Source organism: Neomonachus schauinslandi, chromosome 12 (genome assembly GCF_002201575.2).
Source record: "Neomonachus schauinslandi chromosome 12, ASM220157v2, whole genome shotgun sequence".
NCBI lineage: Eukaryota > Metazoa > Chordata > Mammalia > Carnivora > Phocidae > Neomonachus > Neomonachus schauinslandi.
In genome coordinates this window covers 86,998,658-87,016,806 of record NC_058414.1, presented here as the reverse complement: position 1 = coordinate 87,016,806, position 18,149 = coordinate 86,998,658, and the positions used below count along the sequence as shown (strand labels likewise).

Genomic DNA, 18,149 nt, shown 5'->3' with positions numbered 1-18,149 from the left:
GCTGGAGATATATCTTGAAAGAAGTTGCTGTGGCCGATGTCAAAGAGGTTACTGCCTATGTTCTCCTCTAGGATTTGGATAGTGTCTCACACTGAGGTCTTTCATCCACTTTGAGTTTATCTTTGTGAATGGTGTTAGAGAATGGTCGAGTTTCATTCTTCTGCATGTGGCTGTCCAATTTTCCCAGCACCATTTATTGAAAAGACTGTCTTTTTTCCATTCCATGTTTTTTCCTGCTTTGTCAAAGATTATTTGACCATAGAGTTGAAGGTCCATATCTGGGTTCTCTATTCTGTTCCATTGGTCTATATGTCTGTTTTTGTGCCAGTACCATGCTGTCTTGGTGATCACAGCTTTGTAATATAGCTTGAAATCGGGCAACGTGATGTCCCCAGCTTCGTTTTTCTTTTTCAACATCTCCTTGGCGATTCGGGGTCTTTTCCGATTCCATACAAATTTTAGGATTGTTTGTTCCAGCACTTTGAAAAATGTCATTGGAAGTTTGATCGGGATGGCATTGAAGGTATAGATTGCTCTGGGTAGCACGGACATTTTAACAATGTTTATTCTTCCGATCCATGAGCATGGAATATTTTTGCATCTTTTTGTGTCTTCTTCAATTTCTTTCATGAGTGTTTTGTAGTTCCTAGAGTATAGATCCTTTACCTCTTTGGTTAGGTTTATTCCGAGATACCTTATGGTTTTTGGTGCTATTGTAAATGGAATCGTTTCTCTAATTTCTCTTTCTACAGTTGCGTTGTTAGTGTATAAGAAAGCTACTGATTTCTGTGCATTGATTTTGTATCCTGCCACATTACTGAATTGCTGGATGAGTTCTAGTAATTTGGGGGTGGAGTCTTTGGGTTTTCCACATAAAGTATCATGTCGTCTGCGAAAAGAGAGAGTTTGACTTCTTCTTTGCCAATTTGAATACCTTTTATTTCTTTTTGTTGTCTGACTGCTGTTGTTAGGACTTCTAGTACTATGTTGAACAATAGTGGCGAGAGTGGGCATCCTTGACGCGTTCCTGATCTTAAGGGAAAGGCTCTCAGCTTTTCCCCATTGAGGATGATATTCGCTGTGGGTTTTTCATAGATGGATTTTATGAACTTGAGGAATGTTCCCTCTATCCCTATGCTCTGAAGAGTTTTAATCAGGAAAGGATGTTGTATTTTGTCAAATGCTTTTTCTGCATCAATTCAGAGGACCATATGGTTCTTCTCCCTCCTCTTATTAATGTGTTCTATCACATCGATTGATTTGCAAATGTTGAACCACCCTTGCATCCCAGGGATAAATCTGACTTGGTTGTGGTGGATGATCCTTTTAATGTATTGTTGGATCCTATTAGCTAGGATTTTGTTGAGGATTTTGGAATCCATATTCATCAGGGATATCGGTCTGAAATTCTTTTTGATGGGGTCTTTGCCTGGTTTGGGGATTAAGGTAATGCTGGCCTCATAGGATGAGTTTGGAAGTTTTCCTTCTGTTTCTATGTTTTGAAACAACTTCAGTAGAATAGGTATTATTTCTTCTTTGAATGTTTGGTAGAATTCCCCAGGGAATCCATCAGGCCCTGGACTCTTGTTTTTTGGGAGGTTTCTGATCACTGCTTCAATCTCGTTACTGGTTATTGGCCTATTCAGGTTGTCGATTTCTTCCCTGTTTCAGTCTTGGCAGCTTATAGGTTTCCAGGAAGGCCTCCATTTCATTCAGATTGCTCAGTTTATTGGCATATAGTTGTTGCTAATAATTTCTAATAATTGTTTCTATTTCCTTGGTGTTAGTCGTGATGTCTCCCCTTTCATTCATAATTTTATTAATTTGGGTCCTTTCTCTTTTCTTTTGGATAAGTCTGGCCAGTGGTTTATCGATCTTATTAATTCTTTCAAAGAATCAACTTCTAGTTTCGTTGATCTGATCTACTGTGTTTCTGGTTTCTAATTCATTGATCTCTGCTTTAATTTTTTTTTTATTTATTTTTTATTTTTTTAAAGATTTTATTTATTTGAGACAGAGAGAATGAGAGAGAGAGAGCACATGAGAGGGGGGAGGGTCAGAGGGAGAAGCAGGCTCCCTGCCGAGCAGGGAGCCCGATGCGGGACTCGATCCAGGGACTCCAGGATCATGACCTGAGCCGAAAGCAGTCGCTTAACCAACTGAGCCACCCAGGCGCCCTCTGCTTTAATTTTAATTATTTCTCTTCTAATGCGTGGCTTAGGCATCTTGCTTTTTCTCTAGTTCTTTAAGGTGTAGAGTTAGTTGGTGAATTCAGAATTTTTCTATTTTTTTGAGTGAGGCTTGGATGGCTATGTATTTCCCCCTTAGGACCGCCTTTGCAGTATCCCAAAGGTTTGGACCGATGTGTTTTCGTTCTCATTGATTTCCATGAATTGTTTAAGTTCTTCTTTGATTTCCTGGTTGACCCAAACATTCTTGAGCAGAGTGGTCTTTAGCTTCCAAGTGTTTGAATTTCTGCCAAATTTTTTCTTGTGATTGAGTTCCAGTTTTAGAGCATTGTGGTCTGAGAATACACAGGGAATAATCTCAATCTTTTGGTATCGGTTGAGACCTGGTTTGTGTGTGACCCAGTATATGGTCTATTCTGGAGAAAGTTCCATGTGCACTAGAGAAGAATGAGTATTCTGTTGTTTTAGGGTGGAATGTTCTGTAAATATCTATGAGGTCCATCTGGTCCAATGTATCATTCAAAGCTCTTGTTTCCTTGTTGATTTTCTGCTTAGATGATCTGTCCATTGCTGAGAGTGGAGTATTGAGGTCTCCTACAATTAACGTATTGTTATCAAAATGACTCTTTATTTTGGTTAACAGTTGGCTTATGTAGATGGCTGCTCCCATGTTGGGGACATAGATATTTACAATTGTTAGATCTTCCTGTTGGACAGACCCTTTAAGAATGATATAGTGTCCTTCTGTGTCTCTAATTACAGACTTTAGTTTAAAATCTAATTTGTCTGATATAAGAATTGCTACCCCAGCTTTCTTTTGAGGTCCGCTGGCAGGGAAGATGGATCTCCAACCCTTCACTTTCAGTCTGGATGTATCTTTAGGTTCAAAATGAGTCTCTTGTAGGCAGCATATGGATGGGTCCTGTCTTTTTATCCAATCTGCAACCCTGCGCCGTTTTATGGGAGCATTTAGGCCATTCACATTGAGAGTGATTATTGAAAGATATGAATTAATTGTTATCATGTTGCCTGTGAAGACGTTGTTTTTATAGACTGTCCCTGTAAATTTCTGTTGTAGATCACTCTTGGGGTCTTTCTCCTTTTATAGAACCCCCCTTAATATTTCTTGCAGGGCCGGCTTAGTGGTCACATATTCTTTCAGTTTCTGCTGGTCGTGGAAGCTCTGCATCTCTCCATCCATTCTAAATGACAGCCTTGCCGGATAAAGTATTCTTGGCTGCATGTTCTTCTCATTTAGTACCCTGAATATGTCTTGCCAGGCCTTTCTGGCTTGCCAGGTCTCTGTGGATAGGTCTGATGTTTTTCTGATGTTCCTCCCTCTGTACGTAAGGAATCTCTTCCCCCTAACTGCCCTTAGGATGGTTTCCTTGGTTCTAAGATTTGCAAGTTTTACTATTACATGCCGGGGTGTTGGCCTGTTTTCCTTGATCTTGGGAGGGGTCCTCTCTGCCTCTAGGACTCGAATGTTTGTTTCATTCCCCAGATTAGGGAAGTTCTCAGCTACGATTTGCTCAAATACATCTTCTAGTCGTCTCTCTCCACTCCCTCCGGGATTCCAATTATTCTGACATTGGAACGCTTCATGGTGTCACTTATTTCTCTGATTCTATTTTCATGGATTCTAAGTTGTTTTTCCCTGGCCTCCTCTCTTCCCTTTTTATCTATTATATTGTCTTCCAGGTCGCTTATTCGTTCTTCTGCCTCACTTACCCGAACTGTTAGATTATCGAGATTGGATTGGATCTCATTGATAGCATTTTTAAGTTCTGCCAATTCACCTTTCATTTTTGTCCTTAGAGACTCTATGTTGCCATTAATTGATTTCTCCATTCTAGCCATTGTCTTCACAATTGCTAGCCTGAATTCCATCTCCGACATCTTGGTTATATCTGCATCCATTTGTAAATCTGCAGCATAAGTCATAATCTCTGAGTCTTTTCTATTTTGGGGGCTCCTCCGCCTAGCCATTCTGTTGATGGGTGTTTGAGGGAATGTATAGAGTCCAAATTATTGACCAGAACCCAAGCAAGATGCACCTGTTTTCTTGGGACCTTAGGGTTGCTGGCCTCTTGTCTTCCCAGCCTGTCTTCTGGGGGAAGGGCCTGCCACGCTCTTACTCAGGCAACCCTGTTTGGGCGGAATTGCTCTGTGCCCCTGTGGGGGGGGGATGGGCTCAGCGGGAATCAGTCTTTGGGGCTTTTGTTCTCTGGCAGCTTTCCCTGGTGGCTTTCCGCGTCTCTTTCGCGAATCAGAGCAGAAGAGATCGTTTCCAACCCTCTGCCAGAGAGACTGCAGTCTGTTCTTCAGTGAGCTCTCCAGGCCACACCATCTCTGCTTCTGTCCGTGCTGCTATAAACTGCAGCGTCCTGGGTTGTATGCCCCTCTGCAGTGCCCCCAGTCCTGCCTCCGGGTCCGGGCACGTCTCTGCCCTTTGTGCTTCTAAAACCACCAGCTGCTCCCAGTTCGCACTCGCGACCCCGCTGCTCCGGGTTTCCGTCCCGGGGGCTATAGTTCGCAGGCACGACCCCGCCACTCCGGGTTTCCGTCCTGGGGGCTGCAGTTCACCGGCACAACCCCGCCACTCCGGGTTTCCACCCCGGGGGCTGCAGTTCGCCTGCGCAACCCCGCCGCTCTGGGTTTCCGCCCCAGGGCTGCCCTAAAGTCCTTTCCCCGCTGCTACCAGTCTGCGAGTCTGTGCCCCATCCGCAGCGCGCGAGGCTGTCGCTCACCGGAGGTGTAGGATCCCCATGACCAGGCACCCTCCCGCTGCCGTTTATCCTCCGATATTTGCCTGTGGAATCATGGCTCCCCGATTCGTACCTCAAAACCAACCGCCTGCTATATTCTGTTTGTAGAAATCCAGATCTTCTTACATCTCAGGCTGGTTTCGTGGGTGCTCAGAGTGGTCTGGTAGATATCCAGCTCAATCCTGGGTACCAGTTGAAATAGGGTCCCCTACTCCTCTGCCATCTTTCCTTCCGTCTCTTGTTTCTTTAAATCAGCTCGCTCACCACAACAGGCACAAAACACTGGACTCATGGATTTATGATATTCTGGCCCTGAGAGGGATCTTGGTAGTTAGTTTAAACTAGTGGTTCTCACTCTGGCTATACATTAAAAGCTGAACTAGGAAGGTGTAAACAAAATTCTCCATGCCAAACTCCATCTATAAAAATTGATTTAATTGGTCATGGGTGGGGCTTACGCATGGGCACTTTTAAAAATAATGGCTTTATTGAGACATATTTCCTATGTCATAAAATTTGCCCATTTAATATGTGCAGTTCAATAGTTTTCAGTATAATCACAGTTATGTGACCACACCACAATTTAGAACAGTTTCATTACCTCAAAAAGAAACCCTGTACCCATTAGACTTCATACTCATTCCCGACCCCTACCCTCCAGCCCTAAGTAAATGCTAATCTACTTTAGCCTGTATAGGTTTCCCTATTCCAGACATTCATCTATAATTTATACTCCTGTAAACGGAATCACACAATATATCATCTTTTGTGACTGGTTTCTTTTACTTAATATGCTTTCAAGGTTCATCCATGTTCAAGCCTATAGTAGTACTTCATGTCTTTTATTACCAAATAATATTCCATTGTACGGATATACCACATTTTGTTTACCCATTCATCAGCTGAGGGACATTAGGGTTGGTTTCCATTTCTAGGATATTATGAATTTTGCTGCTATGAACTTTTAGGTATAAATCTTTGCATGGGTATGTGTTTTCATTTCTCCTGGGTATATATACCTAGGAGTGCAACTGGTGGGTCAAAGGATAACTATCTTTAACCTTTCAAGGAAATGCCATATTGTTTTCCAAAATGGCTGTACCATTTTCCATTTTCCACTAGCATATGTGGATTCCAATTTCTCTACATCCTTGCCAACTCTTGCTATTATCTTTTTTAAAATTCCAGTGATCTTAGTGGTTGTGAAGAGGTATGTGTGTACATATATATACATATATATTTTTTTTTTTGAGAGAGAGAGCATGTGTGCACAAGCAGTGGGGGGAGGGGCAGAGGGAGAAGGAGAGAGAGAATCTTAAGCAGACTCCATGTGGAGCCCGACGTGGAGCTCAATCTCACAACCCATGAGATCAGTCCTGCTGCCTCAAGACATACAAAAATTGCTTCTTATCAAGGAATTAGACTTTCTTGAGCACTCTACTCTCAAGTAGTGCTAAAGGAGGGAGGACATACACACATCTGCCAAACCTCAGAGTAGAGTCCCTTCATAATAACAGGCACCTTTCTACTTTTTAAAACCAAGCCTAATCAGAGGAGTCCTTAAAAGTGGAGAATCTTCTCTGGCTCCGGTCAGGGAGAGAAATGTGATGATGGAAGGAGGTCATAGAGTCCTTTGAAGATGGAGGCAGGAGACCAAGAAATGAGGGCAGCCTCTAAAAGCTGGAAATGGCGAGGAAATGGATTCTTCCTTAGAACCTCCAGAAAGGAGCACAGCCCTGTCGACACCTTGGTTGTAGCTCATTGAGAACTGGGTTAGACTTCTAACCTATAGAACTGTAAGAATATGAGTTTGTGTTATTTTAAGCCACTCTGATAATCTGTTATGGCAGCAACAAAAAAATGAATATATCTGGTAATAATGTGCGTGTGTAGGAGAATACCCTTGTTGTTCGGAGATGTATGCTCATGTGTTTAAGAGTGAAAGGTCACCATGTTGGGTAGCCTACTTTTGATGGTTTGGCAAGAGACAAGTATGTGCATTTACTTGGCGAGAACAGAGTGGGTATGGCAAGATGTTAATAGTAAATCTAAGTCAAGGTATACATGCATTCATTGGACAGTCATTTCAATTTTTCTGTGAATTTATCATTGAAAAAAGTTTAAGTTAAAAAAAAAAAAGAAGCGAGAAATAGATGGATAATTGTTGTGCTTTTCAAAATCACTTCCTAGGACAGTAGTCTCCCAGGAATCACTTTAAGTTTCTTCCCAGTGCACTGAGTTTCTGAGAATGAAGGCTTAGTACAAGGTATATAACATGCACGGTGAGACTTTAATGCGCCAAATTAAAAACTTGAACAATATTACGAAAGCAATCAGAACTCTCACAGACTGTCTTTGCCATTCTTATTTCAGATCTGGAGAGATAAAATTTAGAATGACAGCCAGCTATGTTTTGACATGTTTAATCCACGCAGGCATAAATGCATAATTTCTCCTGTCAGTCCATCTTTCTGTCCTTGTATAAGAATTCTGGAGTAGTTTATGTGTTGTGTTCTTATGGGTGAGCACAGAAAAATTATTATGCTCAAATAACTTTCTTCTCAAAGAAAAGGGCTTGGAGCCACCAAGGTGATGGCAGGGCAAAGGCACCATTCTGCTAAAGGCAATTTCACCTCTACGTGGGTTCCCTGTCTAAAAGAGAGACATAAAATGATCACTTTTTTCATCATGAAGCCTATAGAGGCTGGGCTGGTAGCAAAACACCAGGGTTCAAATAGTGAGTCTCCAATTAGAGGCCAAGATTCTAATCACAGGTCAATGTAAGTGACTGGGTGGTAAGTCCAAATATACAATGGGAGAGTCCTTATGTAAAAACACAACACAACAAACCTCTGTTCCTATTTGACTCAGAACTGTGTAAGTCATATGACAAACAATTCTTTAAATTTTTTCTATAACTATAGTTTGTCATTTTTCTTCTCCAGTAGCATGACGTTTCTTCCTTTGCCTGTATTACTAACGATATATTCTACACATTAAACAGCTAGCTTCTTTATTTCTGGCTCATTTCCAATCACTAGTGTAAAATTACAACTCCAACTGTAGGCAAACAGATAAGTATTTTCACCCTGCTATGGACTGAAATGTACTCCCCACTCCTGAAATTCATGTGGTGAGGTCCTAAACCCCAAAATGATGGTATTTAGAGGTGGGATCTTTGGCAGGTAATTAAATTATGAAAGTGGAGCCCTCATAATGGGCTAATACCCTTATATGAAGAGACATGAGAGAGATCTCTCTTTCTCTCTCTGACGTGTAAGGAAATAGCAAAAAATGGGCCTCTGCAAGCCAGGAGGAGAGCTCTTAGTAGGAACCAAATTGGCCGACACCTTGATCTTGGACTTCCCAGCTTCTAGGACTGTGAGAAAGAAATTTCTGTTGTTTAAGCCACCCAATCTATGGTGTTTTGTTGTGGCAGCCTGAGCTGACTAATACATACCCATACTCTAAGACTCCTTCTATGCTATCTTTTCACTTCTTTTAATTCCATTACTGCATATCAAGTAGTCATACATTCATGCGACAAGCATTCACTGAGCAACCACTGTGACTCACGCTAGGTCTGGCATTCAATACCCAAATTCCAGAGCAATGATACTAGGTAAGTACTCTGGTCATTAACCCTATGCTTTTTTTTTTTTTTAAGATTTTTTAATTTATTTGCGAGAGAGAGAATGAGAGACAGAGAGCATGAGAGGGGGGAGAGGCAGAGGGAGAAGCAGACTCCCTGCTGAGCAGGGAGCCCGATGCGGGACTCGATCCCGGGACTCCAGGATCACGACCTGAGCCGAAGGCAGTCGCTTAACCAACTGAGCCACCCAGGCGCCCAACCCTATGCTTTTGATATCAAGTGTTGTATCCCAATTTATTAGGAACTTGATTCAAAGTTCCTTTCAGGCAACCAGTGCTTTTGTGACAACATTTTTCTGGAAAACAATAGTCATTGAAGAATTGACCAAATTTTCTTGTAAGATCAGCTTAATAATGAAAGGTTGTGATTTGGAGACATCAAATGAATGACAAATGTTTGCAAAAAATATGCCATAAATGTAAATATACTAAAACCAGAACCCTGAATAGTAGCTAAGGCATAGTAAAAGTATACTAAAAATTCTACAAAATGTACAGAATGTTCTAGGTGTATGATTATAAGAGGGCTCCATCTACTCTAAAATGTAAGTACACAACATAAAAATACAGCTCTGCTGGACATTAAACATGACCTAATGTATATACACACACATACACACATCCCAGCGTGTAAGTTCTAGAATTAAAGATTGTCATTTACAGAGGAGGGACAGAGGTGCAAAGAACTGGGGGAGCTGGTTAAAGACACAGAAAACTAGCAGCAAGGTGAGGCAGAGGCCCAAAGCTCAGTTCAGGGTTTTCTCCACATTTTGTACCCCCTTTTTGGAAATAGTAGATGAGTAAACTGATGTATCAGTGGGTAAGGAGAGAGAAGAATTCTACGGAAATTGATAACTAGGTTGGGGCGCCTGGGTTGCTCAGTCAGTTAAGCCTCTGACTCTCGGTTTTGGCTCACTTAGGTCATGATCTCAGGGTTGTGAGATCGAGACTTATGTTGGGCTCTGCGCTCAGCAGGAGTCTGCTTGAGATTCTCTCTTTCTCTTTCCCTCTCCCTCTGCCCCTCCCCTGCTCTCGCACGCGCCCGTGCTCACTCAATCACTTCCAAATAAATAAATCTTAAAAAAAACAAAAGAAAGAAACTGATACTAGGTTACAACAAGCAAAGAGCTAATTGTGAACAGCACATTATTTTCAGGCTGATGGCACCCGCTTAGAGTTCTGATATAGAATCCACTTGGAATAAAATTGCATTGAAGTGCTCTGATAGCAGGGAACATGCTTTCTTTAGCCAAGCTACTCAAATAAGCCTGGCTACTAGGTTTTCTTTGTAGCATGTTGTCAAGCAACACTGGATATAAACAATAAGGTACAAGTTTTTTCTATAGGTGCTAGGACTTCTGAGGTATAGTTTTTCTGCCGTGAGCCACTGTAAGTTATGCATTTATACAAATAGCAATAGATTTCTATAAAGAACATTTATTAAGCCTCAAAACAGATTATCAAATGCAGGATTAAAATAACCAATAATTAGAAGTTGAACACATACTTTGGTTTTTCAGCTACCAAGAATGACTGCAGATTTAAAAGTCAAAATTCATATATCACTGAGCCTCCTCACCTGAGTATTCCAGCTCATTGATCATTCTGGTTATTTCTCAAAATATCATATAATTTCCTTTTGAATAATCTAAATCTACTCAGAGCAGAGACACTAAACAACTGATCTCAAGCAAAGGCAATGGAATTATTCCCAAAGTAAGCAATTAAGTTGCCTGTCTTCAAGTAGCTTTCTTGGAACAGAGAAAGGGAAGGAACTGAGGAATGGGTGGGGTGTAGGGGTTATAGGAGGAAGACAAAGAAAGAGATGGGAACCTCTGGGACTAAGTGAGATAATACACAGAAGAGTAAATGCTTTGCATAAAATTGGCAGAAAAGTGAAGATGACTTAAGATTAAGATTTTTTTGCAGGGATAAAAAAATGTTAGAATGATGATGTATTTATAGAGAATTAATGAACTGGCAGTGAACAGTAACAGGGTTTGAGGATATGTGGAATTTTTTTGGGGGGGGGGAAACAAAAAATTAAAACCTAAGTAATAATTACTCATGGTTAAATAACTTAAAATGCTGAGCAGTGATCCCCTGTCCGACCCCTACCCACCCTAGTCTTGTGCCCCTAAAAAAAGCACCTACAGCTTCCAAAAACAGACTGTTTTGGTTCCTAATTCTTCCAGTGGTTACATCCATTGTTGATGGATTAATTTTAGATATTTTGATTCTGACCACCCTTCTTCCCTCCCCCCAGTTATACCCAATTCCCCTTCCTAATGTTTCATTATTATTTTTAGTTTATCTACTGGTCTCTTAGATTTGTATACATGTCCTTACCTCTAGCAGGACTCCCCACACTATAAACTGCTTATTTAACTACCCTCCTGGACTCTGAGCTCCTAAGGCAGGAGGGAAGCGAGGGGTGCAGAGCGGTAGACAGTTTTGGGGAGGAAATGCCGAAGGAGCTGATACCTGAGCTTTATCTTGCAAGCAGAACACGATGGGGGGACAGGAGGCAGGGGTGGGATGAGCAGAGGGCATTCCAGGAAGAGGAAGAGGCGTGGCAAACACATAGAGGTGGAAAGAGCATGGTAGATGGGGAAGTGGAAAAAGTTCAATGGGGAAAAAAAGACGTGGGTGAGAAGGTGAGTGGTTCTTCATCATCTGGAAGGACATCAGCCTGTAGCAGAGAGAGGCCATCAGCAGAGACAGAGCTGGGGAAAGACAACAACAGGCACACGCCTTCTTGGCAGTGCTTTGGCCTGTCTCATTGCTGGCTATTGTCTTAAGAACACCTCTTCTTGCTCCTACTCAGGCTAGGTAACAGGTATCCCTCCCACCATAATGGCAGAGAACATCATTCTCAGCCTCTTTCTGAAGGGCTGAGTGGGACTAAATTAGGCAGATCATTATCTTTTCTTTGATTAAGATTCCAAATGAGAGAGAGAGGAATGGTGTTAAATGAAGTAAAATCTACGTTTAAAAAGTTAAATAATTCCATGACCTGAAATTACACAAAAAACACAATGTAGGGGCGCCTGGGTGGCTCAGTTGGTTAAGCGACTGCCTTCAGCTCAGGTCATGATCTCAGGGTCCTGGGATCGAGCCCCACATTGGGCTCCCTGCTCGGCGGGAAGTCTGCTTCTCCCTCTGACCCTCCCCCTGCTTGTGTTCCCTCTCTCGTTGTCTCTCTCTCTCTGTCAAATAAATAAATAAAATCTTAAAAAAAAAAAACACAATGTAGAAAATACTATATCAGTGACTTTTAAATAATACTAGTGAATAATTATAACCCTCAAATAACTGTCTAAATAGATTAGCATTTATGCAATATATAGGAGAGATTTTAAGGTTTTTTTTTCATTTACTGCCAATCTTATGCTAACAAGAGTGATACCATTTTAATACAATAACAAAGTGCCTAATGCAATCGTCTTGAACATTAATTGATATGTTTTGTAGCTAAGTCTCCAGTTAATTACCTGTCTTTTTTGTTTAATTTTGAGATTTAAGTCTGCTTCTATCTAATCTTGCTTGGCAGTGCCTACATCCATCTATGACCTTCATCTTGTTTAACCGAGGGGAAAAAAAAAAAAACATTTTAGCAAAGCATTTTCTACCCTTGCACTTACTTAATATATTCATATTTTCTGATTCATCTTTCCTTTTATAATTATATTTTTAAAGTCATATTAAGCCTGCAGAGATAGTAGAATATATGTCTCCATTCTAATGAACATTTTGTTCAAGTTAGCTAGCCTATTTTTTCCTGCACTGGATCTTTTACTTGTTCCTTCAAATTCATCTAAAGATTCTTCAATAGCTATAGTTATTGGGAAAACTTTTTTTTTTAAGATTTTATTTATTTGAGAAAGCGTGTGAGAGCAAGAGCAGAGGGAGGGGCAGAGGGAGAAGCAGACTCCCTGCTGTGCACGAAGCCTGCTAAGGAGGTGGATACGGAGCCAAAGGCAGAGGGAGCCAAAGGCAGACACTTAATCAACTGAGCCACCCAGGCGCGCGCGCCCCCCCCCCTTTTTAAAGTAGGCTCCACGCACAGTGTGGATCCCAGTGCGGGACTTGAACTCACGACCCTGAGATCAAGACCTGAGCTGAGATCAAGAGTTGGACGTTTAACCGACTGAGCCACCCAGGCACCCCGTTACTGGGAACCTTTTAACAACTTTCTTCATATTGTTTTGAGAACTTTTTAAATTTCCAAATGGAATTTTTATGAAAATTATTTATGCTCTACTTTATTCATACCATGTTTCACGTAAACATATTTCTAAGCCCACTAGATTTCTGCCTCTCTAATCTGAGGTGGTTGAAGAAACCAAACAGGTGTAAAGACCTACCAAAGGCAAAACCGAAATAAAACAGACTAATTAATGGCCTTGCAAAGGACTAGAACCTGGGCCTGTGAGCTTCCAAAAGGAACATGTTCCTACATGTGCAACTTTCAGAGAGGCCACTGAAGGCATTTTCTTCCAATTAAGACACTGGCTCACCATTCTTTACATTTTATTCTTTTCATATGAAGAGTGGGTGATTCTTCCTATTTTTAAATTCAGTTTTATTCATCCAACATTTACTGAGGATCTATGATGTACTATTAGGGTTTCACAGAAGGAAGGTGAATGTGCAAACTTTTCTGCTTTCATTCTCCTTTTTTTCATTAACCATTTAATACAGAACTCATACCAAATAAAATCTCAGGAATGGCCTTGCTCTTTGAAATAATATTTTGCTGTTCTTTAATCACACTGAGTTCCTAATTTCATAAGACAACAAAAAGCAGCCTTAATAAACACAGCACTCACTTGATTCTCCAGATAAAATGAAAAGTTATCTTCTAAAAAACTCAGTAACTAAAAATAGCTAAAATATCCTTACTCTCTCTTCCCTATTCAGGTCTGCATTACACTCTCTCTGAAACCTACATAATTTCTTTTATATCCTCTTTATATTTTCACCCCCTTTGTGTCATCTTTCTTTTTTCAACAATGATTCTTTTTCTTTTCTTTGCTTAGGCAAACATAAAACTCAGAGAATTCATAACAATGTAATACAATGAATACTAATAATTGCAAACTAAATCTAGAATAAAAGCACCTATGTAAAAAATGTCTGACATTGGCATAAAATGATTAGAAAACCAGTCAAGATTATAATGATCGATGAAAATGAAGGAATAACTCAAAAGTCCCAAACTATAAATTCCTGATCTATTTTTAGGCTGGTGGATCATGGTGGGGTAGTTCTTAGAGCTAGACCATCTGGGCTCAAATTTTAGCTCTGTCACTTAGTAGCTCTGTGAATCTGAGGAAGTTACTTAATTTCTCTACCCCTGTGTTTTCTCATCTTCTGAATGAGAATAACACACCTGAAAACTCGTAATGTTGCTATACAGTGCCAGGCACTGTCAACTCTGATTGTTGTAATCGTTGAAACAGATTGTACAATTTTTTATCATTCATCTTTCTGCCTGCTATACTTCAAGACTAATTTGTAGGCTTTATATATTCCTTGACTTCTATCACCTGAAAACTCTGGTCCTGGTCTCACCAATCATATCTATCTACTTAAGGTTTTTCAAACCTGGCTCTAGAGAAATGATTCTTATTTTTGAAATCCCAGGTCACTGAGTGAATTGGGGTTACAGATTTTTGGGGGCAGTCTAATACAGATGGCCTCCCCAACTCCTAGACAATCCCTCCCCACTCCGTTATTTGTCCTAACACCTTACCTTTTCTGTTAATTACATCTCCAGAAAGCGGGACTGCTTTTATCAGTGGACATTCATTGATCTCAAAAGGATAAATACATACATATATATGACAGGTGCAGAGACAATGGGCTAGAAAGCCTGCTTTCAGCTTCTTGGGAAACAAAAGGATATTTGCTATTTTTCCTTTTTCTATTAAAGCCCTGGCTTGACCTATTTTTCCCCCTCTATTCAAAGTTAAGCCTGGAAATAACATACTTTATTTTTTAGTTAAAAAACAAGAATAGGAAAGGGCCTCATTTAGTAACGAAGGGAACATAACCTTTATTCAATGCAAAGGGCACTGGATTCTATATTCATCTGTGTGCCAAATAGCCCTCTGCGCTTTAAAAACTAATTATAGGAGGGAAGTGTGACTTTTCAGTCTTTTTGGCTCCTGCCATGCTCTATGGTACTCTAACGTGCTAAATCAAGGCTCTGTCAACTATACCACATTGGAATATCAATAAAGTAAGTAAGAGAGTAAAAAAATAAAGATAAGCTCCTACTTATCTTCACTTTCAACAGCTAATCAGGATAGAGAATGTGAAAGATTAAGAGCAAAGAATCACAAACAAAACAAAACAGACTGAAAAAATTATTTTTCTATTGTTAAAGTAAATATAATTTGTTTTCAAACTATGTCTACATGCAGAAGCATGGACGAATCTCTTGGGCATAATGTTCAACAAAATAAACCCGATACCATGATTAAACTTATATAAAATTTGGGGACATTCAAATCTGATCTTGGTGATCAAAGTCAGAATAGTGGTTACCTTGAGGGTAGGCTGTCAGGGTGCTAGGAGAGTTCTATATTTTGATCTGGGAGGTGATTTCATGGGTATAATCATATATAACATTTCACTGAGTTACATACCTAAGGTTACACTTGACTTCATGTATGTTGTAATTCACCAAAAATTTTTAAAAATGTATGTATAAGTTGTTTTGCCTTCAAATTTAAGGTGGAAGGTGATACAACTCAGTGAGCAAAGCAAGAATAAGAAAGCTAGGGACCTAATCTAGCTTTTCTGTATCAGAAGCATGAGGTGGTACACAGACATGCAGCTCTTTGGACCTGCATTCTCTTTTCTGGGAGAGGGCTAGAAGCCCATCCCTTTAAGCTACTGGAGATACTAATAAAACCAACTGAAAATCTCTTTGCAAGCATGGAAGACAACTAAGGAGTTATATAATAATAAGCTGAGGAAACAGGAAGATTTACATTCATTTAAAGTAACCTGAAAAGTTGGGAAAAAATAATTTATCCTCTAGAAATTGCTTCTAATAAAACTATTCAGGTTATAGATATGATTAAGTGGATACACTTAAAGAGAAAAGCAGAACAGAATATCCAAGAAGTGTAGGAACAATTTAAAAAGGTGTAATATGGGTGCCTGGGTGGCTCAGTTGGTTAAGCAACTGCCTTCAGCTCAGGTCATGATCCTGGAGTCCCAGGATCGAGTCCCACATCGGGCTCCCCGCTCAGCGGGGAGTCTGCTTCTCCCTCTGACCCTCTCCCCTCTCATGCTCTCTCTCACTCTCTCTCTCAAATAAATAAAATCTTTAAAAAAAAAAAAGAGGTGTAATATATGGACAATGGGAATACCAGAAGGAGAAGAAAGAGAAGAAGGAACAGGAGAAATATTTGAAGAAATAATGACTGTGAATTTCCCAAAACCAATGACAGACATCAAATCACAGATCTAGGAAGCTCAGAGAATACCAAACATGAAGCGTGTGCGCGCACATACACACACACCTACACCTGGGCATATAATATTCAAATGGCACAAAATAAAAAAGAATAAAATCTTGAAAGAAGTCCGAGGTAAAAAATTACCTTACCTACTGAAGAACAAAGATAAAGGTTACATTAGACTTCTCTTCAAAAACCATGGAAGCAAGAATAATGGAGTGAAATATTTAAAGTGTTAAAAGAAAACAACCACAACCTAGAATTTGGTACCCTAAAAATTATTTTTCAAAAGGAGAAATAAAGACTTCTTCTGCAAACAAAAATTGAGGGAATTTGGGAGCTCCACACTACTTGCTAGCTGGGATGCTGCCCAATTACGAATCACTTAATAAAGCCAAATTAAAAAATGGAGGGAATTTGTCCCTAGAGGACCTGCCTTACAGAAAATGTTAAAAGAAGTTCTTTAGGGCAAAGGAAAATTATTTAGTTCAGAAATTTGGATCTACGGTAGGTAAGGAAGAGCATTAGAGGAGGAATAATAAAATCTTTTATTTCTCTTACTCCTAATTGATCAGATAATAATTTGTTCAAAAGAATAATGGCAACATTATACACAGTGATTATAGCTTATGGATAAATGAAATACATGAATGACAGCAATGTTATAAGAGATGGAAGGGGGGAATTAGGAATACTTTGTTATAAGGTACTTGCATGACCCGTGTGGTCTGGTGTTAAGCAGACTTGAATTAGTTATAAATGTATATTGAAAATTCTAGGGAAACCACTAAAAAAGGTAAAAGAAAAGTATAATTTATATGCTGAGAGAGGAGAAAATGGAATCATATAAAATATTCAAAATTAAAATCAGAAAGCAGAAAAGCATGACCCATAAAAGAAAAAATACAGTAAGCTGGACTTCATTAAAATGTAAAACGTCTGTTCCACAAAAGAAGCTGTGAAAAGAATGAAAACATAAGGCACAGACTGGGAGAAAATCTTTGCAAAACACATATCAGATAAAGGACAATATCCAAAACATACAAAGAGCTCTTAAAACTCAACAATAAGAAAACACAATCCAATTAAAAAATAAGCAGTATCTCAACAAAAATATATATACAAATATCAAATAAGCATATGAAAAGATGATGTTCAACATCATATGCCATTAGGGAAATACAAATGAAAACAATGAGATATCACTACACACCTGTCAGAATGTACGAACTCCAAAACGTTAGCACCAAATATTAGCATTAGCACCAAACATTAGCACCTCTAGAGAGGATGTGGAGCAAAAGGAACTCTCATTCATTGCTGGCGCGAATGCAAAATAGAACCACTTTGGAAAACAGTGACAATTTCTTACAAAATGACACATACTCTTACTACACGATCGAGCAATCGCATTCTGTAGTATTTACCCAAATGAATGAAAAACTTACATCCACACATAAACCTGTACATAAGTGTTTATAGCACCTTTATTTATAATTGCCAGAACCTGGAAGCAATCAAAATGTCCTTCAAGTGGTGAATGGATAAACAAACTATACTACACCCATAAAATGGAATATTACTCAGGGATTAAAAAAAAAAAAAGAGTTATCAGGTCACAAAAGACATGGAGGAATCTTAAGCGCATATTTTTAAGCACAAGAAGCCAATCTGAAAAGGCTACACATGATTCCAACTCTATTATATTCTGGAAAAGGCAAAACTATGGAGATGGTAAAAAAAAAAAATCAGCAGTTAGCAGGGCTTTGGGGAAAGGAAGGCAGGGATGAATATGGGGAACACAGAAGAGTTTTAGGGCAGTGCAACTATAATTCTGAATGATACTGAGATGATACATCCATTTTATATTTGTCAAGACCCAAAGAATTTACAATATGAAGAGTAAACCCTAATGTATATTATAGACTTCAGCTGATAATAATGTATCAATATTAGCTTATCGAGTATAACACATGTACCACACTTAATGCAAGATGTTAAAAACAGAGGAAACTGAAGGTGGTAGGTAAGGGTATATAATGGGAACTATACTTTTTGCTCAA

At 39.5% G+C, this 18,149-nt stretch overlaps 1 protein-coding gene across 2 annotated transcripts in view; it reads right to left on the bottom strand.

The window, feature by feature from the left end:
- Positions 1-18,149, bottom strand: part of EXOC4 (exocyst complex component 4) — a 747,671-nt gene that overhangs the window by 124,302 nt on the left and 605,220 nt on the right. The gene's annotated exons all lie outside the window — the stretch shown is intronic.